Source organism: Thermobia domestica, chromosome 2 (genome assembly GCF_964235325.1).
Source record: "Thermobia domestica chromosome 2, izTheDome1.hap1.1, whole genome shotgun sequence".
Lineage (NCBI taxonomy): Eukaryota > Metazoa > Arthropoda > Insecta > Zygentoma > Lepismatidae > Thermobia > Thermobia domestica.
The window spans coordinates 348,377,490-348,385,475 of record NC_137455.1 but is presented as its reverse complement, the minus strand read 5'-3'; positions in this window follow the sequence as shown (position 1 = coordinate 348,385,475).

The following is a 7,986-nucleotide window of genomic DNA, read 5'->3' as shown; positions in this document are numbered from 1 at the left end:
TTTCTCCTTCACTTTTGCTAATGTTGGGACAAATTTTCTCATTTTCATGCATCCAATCTGTGCTTGCTCTCTTGTCTTCTTCAAAGGATATTTCCAACTAAAATATGATCTCCTCCAGTTTCAGTACGTTCTTTATTGCCTTCCTATCTTGTTTCCGAAGATAACAAGTAGTGTGAAGATTCGATAATGTAACCATAGTAGAATATAATACTCTTTGGCTGAAAGCTTCACCGTAAGATCGCTTTTTGGCTTTTCTTCCTTCTCTTTTCTTGAATTTCTTCATGCAAGTAATACCGAATATCATTTTTTACTCACCACCCAGCGACACAACTAGGCTAGTTACCGTCCGGGGCAAGAACCCATCTTAGCACCGCTCCCCACACCCCCCAACCAACCAAACCAAAAGGCTCCGCAACTATATCTGATATTGGCATCAGACAGTAGTTCTCCTATTCCATTCTTTCTTCAAGTGATTTCAAAATTGTAGTACATATTTTAATTTTTAGTACAAGATAAAACACTAAACTACTTTGTAACTGGTTGACAATCTGAGAGTAGAAATCTTGACACATTCTTACAGTCTTAACGAAATAACTGCAAATCGCAATGTTTTCGGAATTATATTGGGATGTGGATATGTGTAGAATGAATCAACATCTTTTGCTTTTGAATAGAATATTTAATTATAAAAAACAATGAAGCTGTTGTCTCGAGTATTATACTTGGACATTTTGCAAATCTCTTAAATCGATGTAAGTTAAATGAAAACACAAAAAGCTGGAACTAAAATTTAACTTTGCGGGCTCTTTTGGGTGCGAAGATTTTTACAATGTCCTCAAAAGATAGCTTTGAAACTAACATAAGCTCTATGGATATGATCCTAAGATTGGTGAGTCGTTGTTATCCTGTTAAGTTTCTGAGGTATTTTTTTAATGATATTTAGTTTGCTAAAACTCCTTTCCCTGCTTTATAGTGAAAATAAATATATGCCCAGTTTTGCGGCCCCCAATTCGACGCCCGGGGCACAAGCCCCGTTCCGCCCTAGTTACGTCACTGTCACCACTAACCAAACTATTGTAGTATTAACAATACTGCCAAAAGTTCATTGTAGGATATCAGAAGTCTTATTAAATAGCAAAAAGCTTCTTTATGACAGACTCGCAAAATGCTTATAGTTGATCACTTTTCGTCTTATTATTCCCAAATTTCAGGACCATTGCGCCCCGGCTAAAAATAATTTTAGAGAATTGAAGACTCATGTTGTTATCTATTGACAAATGATGCATCTTCTGCCCTCTGTCCACAATATAAATTAAAGTCTACTTTCAGCTAAGATTTGCTAAATGGTTACATAGTAAACGGAAATTGATTTGCAAAATTTCAAATTTAAAGCCCCTTGCGCCCCGGCTAAAAGTTATTTTAGAGAATTGAAATTTTGTATGGTAAAGTACTACGACATGATGCAACTTTTGCTCCCTATCCAAATTCAAATTTCGAAAAAAAAATTCGCTCCACCCTAATGGATGTACTGTAATATAATTTACTTGATCCAAGTCTTTCTGTAGATCTAAAATCGCATAAGGGTTAACCACATTCATTACAATAGCTTCAGAGTTTGTTCTTGCCCACGAATACTGGGTTGGAAGCAGGGCTCAGCGCCCGGGGCGAGAGTATACGACGGCGCCTCCATACATATATTCCAAGCAATTTTTCGTATCTTTTTTCCGTTTCCTTTTGAAGTTTTCGCTCCCCTTACTTCGGCGCCCGGGGCCATCGCTCCGCTCGCCCCCTCCCCCGGCACGGCCCTAGTTCGAAGCATTTTCTGATGAGTTTACAACCGCAGTCTGTTAAACGAAATGGCCGATTATGCGTCACTGTGCGAGACGCAAAATATGTAGAAACCACCCACCGAAGCCAATCTTTGTTTTCACTTCTTCATAGGAGACAAACCGCAGCATGGCAAGAAACTGCTTCAGATAGGGGAACAGATGATATCGCTCGGCGCAAGGTCTGGAATATATGTTGGGTGGTCGAATAGCTCCCTCTAAAAGATCAGATTATCTCTTGAGTTTGAGCAGCAGAATGAGGTTGTGCATTGTGATGCAGCAGCAAAAGCCAGATGATAGTAGGCCACGGCGCTTATTCTGTATACCACATCCAATTTTTTCAATGTCGTGTAGTGCGCAGCTGAGTTCATGATTGTCCCTCGTGGTATAAACTCGACTAACAGAATAAGCGGGTCCCAGAATACAGTAGCCATAATCTTACACTCAGAGATTGTCTGTTTGGCTTTCATTTTGACCTGAGATGTCATGTATCGTCATTCCATTGATTACTACTTCGATGGTGGAGACCGAAACACATGTTTCTTCCCCTGTGACAACGTGGTCTTAGAGTTGATATCCTTCCTCATTGGTTTCAAAAACGATTGTGTAGAGCACCGACCATGGAAATTCCACTAACAACGTGGAAATCGTGAAACGCTGGTTTTCATGGATTTTTGCGTCAACTGCTCACACCAACTCATCTGTGATTGTAGAAGATTGACCCGATTGCAGTTCATCATGAACATTGCCCCTCTCTTTTCTGAACAATTGCACCCATTTAAGCACTTTTCTGTCACTGATTGCATTCGGGCCGTACACCTCACATATCTGCCGATGAATTTCTACTGATGACACATTCCTTGTTGTATTAGGTGATTTTCATGGAGGCCATTTTGTATAAATTACTCATTATGACTTCTTTTTCAGTTTAAGCATGATAGGTATAGTTATATTAATATATACCACAAAGAATTCCTTTGAATATCAGGTTATCCATTGCTCATGGAAATCCTATAGAAAACCATGTGTACCTTATGACTTGGAATCAGGACTTCCATTGAGATTCCTGTAAAGCATTTTTCATCTCTTTGTAGGTTGACAATCAATATTGTTCCGTGAGAGGCACTACCCATTGACATCAAAGAGAAATCCTGAGAATATTTCTACTATTCTTAAAAAGATTCTACTGCGTATGAACCTGTGTGACGCCCCGTGGACATGTTGTGTTATGTAGATTTTGCAACATACTGTAGTAATCTAAATCTGAGGTTTAAAATGTACCTCCCAGTTTCTTTAACTAAATGATTTTTTAAAATTTCATTTCATACAGCAGTATTTTGAAATTATACTTTATTTCTTTTTATGTAGCAAGATGAACACAACCAATGACGATACTCCACTTCAATCTCTGAATTTTGGTTGGGCAGATTACTTAGTCTTCGTTTTGACTCTAGCTTTGTCATTGGCTATTGGTGTTTACTATGGTTTCTTCAAAAAGCAGAACACCACCAGTGATTATTTGATGGGAGGAAGAAACCTTGGAGTTTTCCCTACATCTGTATCACTAACGGCGAGGTAAGTATAGGTCTATTTCAGGCACATATTCAGGAACTTATTTCGGTGTGTCCCAAGCCTTTCGGGAGTTCCAAATTCAATATGATCATAAATTATATTAAAATGTATAAAATTACCCCTAAAATTAAACTTAATTTACAGAAAAGTCGGGATTTCGGGGGAACCCGGCCTCCCAGAACCCACTCATTGCGTACATCCCAGGTCTATTGCACTACGTTTTCTACTTTTTTACATTACAAAGTTCTTATAATGCCTCCAATCAATGAAAATCTCACGAAAGACATAGCAGTCTAATACAAAAGTTTTATGCATTGTTAATATTGGCAGCACTCAAATAACATTTTGCATGTTGGATTCTGTTTGATCTTTACAGACCGTGTTATGTATTCAAGGATCTTCTGAGTTCTGATAACGTTAGGTCAATTGGTCCTAATGTGGCTTCACGTAGTAGTGACATTTGTAACTAAGGTATGATACAAACTTCGTGGCAGCGCTCCAAGTTTCTTTGAAACATTGTCAGCAAATGACACTACTGCGCTGTTGCCACCGCTTTGTATACATTCATTCAGTCCATCTGCCCGCGCTTTGTAGAGCCCTGCACGGGCCGGGCGCGCCCGGTTCAACCCGACCCGTTTCAAGTAATATCAAACTGGACCGGGCCCTAACCGGGCCGAGCCGGGCCGAACCGGGCCGAACCGGGCTGGGCACATATCGGGCCGAGCCGGGCCGGCCCGGCTCGGCCCGGATCCTCTGAATTACAGTTCGGAAACTAATGTTGTCAGCCTATTTGTTTTTTTAATGTCCTTCACTACCTCTATTTTTGCCGTGTTTGTACGGTCTTACTGTCAGAATATGTTAAGCGTAATGTGTTTGGGAAACTGACTCTTTATTCAAGACTGCGATGTACTGGTAATACTATTACTATTACTACTTCTACTACTACTATTACTACTTCTACTATTACTACTACGACCACTGCTAATACTACTACAAATGCTACGACTTCGCGTCAGAGTTGACATGTGTGGTGGTACCGAATTTACCTTCTAAGTACAGAATAAAATGAAGAAATGCTAGTTATTATGGCCGGTCTGCGTAGAATGTGAACCGATGCTTGATCTACGAGGGACAACAGTGGCTCAGTAGAAAAAACACTTATATCTGGTGCTAGAGGTCGTTAGATCAATCCCTGCTCATGCTATGTGAGCTTTGTGGTGGGCATACACCGTGTGCATGGGAGTTTCTGGGGTGGTTCCGCTTCCTCCCACTATTTTCTTTCCACCAATTCATCCCATCATTATCCGTACAGCCTGAGCCGTAGTTACCTAAAGAACGTATGGTAAAGTCAAGTACTTGACCTAGTAAGTAGAATTTGGTACGCTACCATTAGACCACAGATGCCAAAACCATGAACTGGCGTGGTCATAAGATCAGTGCAATTTGTAGTAATGTTCAATTAGGAAGGCAAATATCGAATGGTGTTACATGTTCATGTATTGTTTACATATAGTATGATGCTACAAATATAACAAAATATCATGATCAAATAAATCACCAAGTCGCCAGAGTCGATTAGGTGTTCCTGGGACGGTGGCTCAGTGGTTGAGCGTTCACCTCTGGTGTATGGGGTCCCTGGTTCGATCCGAGTTCTCGCCAAGTGAACTTTGTGGTGTACAAACACCGTGTGGGGGGTTCGCGGCGTTCTCCTGTTTCCTTCCACTTTATTCATTCCACTATTTCATTTATTTCTCATCATCACCGTCTCCTTTAGGCTAGTCGGCATAACTATGAGACGTAAAGCTCAAAGATTTCATTTTCATTGTTTTGTTTTAATAGCAGTAGTGGTATTCGCTGTCGTATTAGTATAGTAACGAAAACAATAAAATCTTACAGTTTTACGTCCCATGCTTATGCCGGTTAGGCTAAAGGAGACGCTGATGATGAGAAATGAATGAAATGGTGGAATGAAAAAGTGGAAGGAAACGGTAGAACCCGAAGAAACCCACGGGCACGGTGTTTGTCCACCACAAAGTCCACACGGCGCGAGCTGGGATCGAACCAGGGACACCAGGCACCGAAGGTGAACTCTCTATCACTGAGCCACCGCGCCCCCAAAGTAGTGTAGTAATGAGGAGTAGCAGTAGTGGTAGTAGTAATTGTAGTAGCTTTGGCAACAATAGTGGAATTAGCACTAGCATTCGTACTCATAATAGTAATAGTAGTATTAGCAGTAATAGTTGTAGTATTAGTATCACATACGGTGTAGCAGTTTTACCTATATGATGCAGAGCCCTGCAAACCCAGGCCCGAAGACGGCCCGGCCCGGCCCGGCTGGATCTATATTCTGTGCCCGGCCCACCCGACCCGGTTCTCGAGCCGGGCGGAGTACGGGCCGGACCGGGCCGGGCACAAACGGGCCAAGCGTAACCCGGCCTGAGAACAACCAATTGTGATAAATCAATCGTTCACTATTCAATGGAAAATGAGAAATGTGTCGTCATAACGTTGCACTGTATATTTGCCCTTCTCAAATGGAAAAATTGTGTAAAAGGTTACCCAAGGTTTGCTTTCTATATCCCTGTTCCGTCTGTCTATTTGTTATCTATGCTTGCTCAGTAAAGCCATGTTTATTATATAATACAGCTCATGGACGTAAAAGTCTTATACTACGCTCACTAATGCGTTACGAGTAACAAAGAAGATAGGTGAAACTGCTACACCGTATGTAGTACTAATATTACAACGACTACTGCTAATACTACTATTACTATTACTACTCATATTACTATAGAAATACGATAGCAAATACTACTACTGCTATTACTAGTAATACGATAAGAGAACGAGAACTAATAATAACAACACTACGTCTCCTATTAATATTACTACTACTATTATTACTGCTACGACTACTATCGATACTCCTATTAACATTACTACTAATGGCAGCGAAGCAATGGAGCACAGTGTTCTTGAGCATTGGGAGGCGGACAGATTTGAGGCTTATTCTGGGGGGCATCAATTTCATCTCACTTCCCATTGTGGCAATCGGACACATATCATCACATTTCTCCCCAAGAAACACATTTCAAATCGAATTATTGGGGAGGACAGTCGCCCCCAGTTCAAAGAAGGGGATTTGTCTCCCTCATCCACCCAGGATTTGCGCCAGTGACCACTGGTATAACACTACTACTACTAATACTACCGCTGATACTATTTCTAGTATTACTCTAGTATTACTGCTACTAATTGTAAGGCGGATACTCCTACTACTGCTGCTGCTAATACTACCACTACAACTACTGTTTCTGCTTACACTATTACTACTATTACTAATTTCGTATTTGAATTTAACAAATCTTCTACGTCGTGTTTTCAGTGTGTAACGTAAAGGAACTCTCTAATATGAGCGGAGTGGGCCGAAGCAGCGTATCGTGGTTGGCAGAACAAGGCCACTTCGAGTCTAGTTCCAGACGTCCAGTATCTGTCTTTCACATTGTGTTGTCTGTTGGCAATCAAGTCAACATGGACCGTCTGAAGGAAGTAAAAGAAAAGCTTGCAAATAAACAATTCAAGTTAACTGAAAAGCTACAAGGACGAAGTAAAGCATTTTGCTGGACAAAGTTTTTAGTTGTAGTTGACTCGGAAAGTGGTAGTGAACAAGGGTTCGTGTCCTGTAAAGAGTGTGAAAAGATTTTAGTGTACAACAGTACAAAGTCAGGAACAACTCACCTAAATCGACATGCAAGAACGTACTGTTCATCATTAAGTGCATCATTGACTGAAAACGAAGATAATGAGAGGAAATCATCTGCGAATTCTTGTGCATCCAATACCAAATATTCAGGTTATAAGAAACTGAGCTGTGAAACTGTGAAAAGTGACTTGATAGATAAGTGTGTTGACTTTTGTGCACGCGATTTGCGACCATTCGAAACTGTAGCGGGGAAAGGTTTTACTTCCCTAGCACAAACACTGATAAACCTAGGTGCGACATACGGTAATGTCGATGCGACAGACGTGTTGCCGCATCCAACGACGATATCGCGAAAAACACAGGAACGAGCACGTGCATTTCGCGAAGCGTATATGCCAGAAGTACGTGGTGCTCTGCAACGCGGTGAATTATCATTCCAAACGGACTTGTGGACCGATAATTATCGCAAACACTCATATATCGGACTGACAGTACAATATTTAAAAGAGTGGAACTTAAAAAGTCATGTGTTATTCACTAGTGCATTTCCAACCACACGAAAGACTGCAGAGAATATTAAAAAAGAATTAGTTAAACAACTATCTAAAATTGGAATCTCACAACAAGATTGGAGAAATGCTCCGTTCGTTACTGACCAAGGAAGTAATATTGTGAAGGCTTTAGAAGATAATAAACGCTACAACTGTTCAAATCATCTACTAAATACAGTTTTGCGTAACGCTTTTCAATACAACTTCCTCCAAGATGAGCTTCCATCAGTAAAAAACCTTTTCGATTGCGTTAGTAAATTAGTTACATATCTCAAAAGGTCTGGGTTGGTAACCCGGCTTCCACACACTGTTAACCAAGACACTGAGGTAAGAT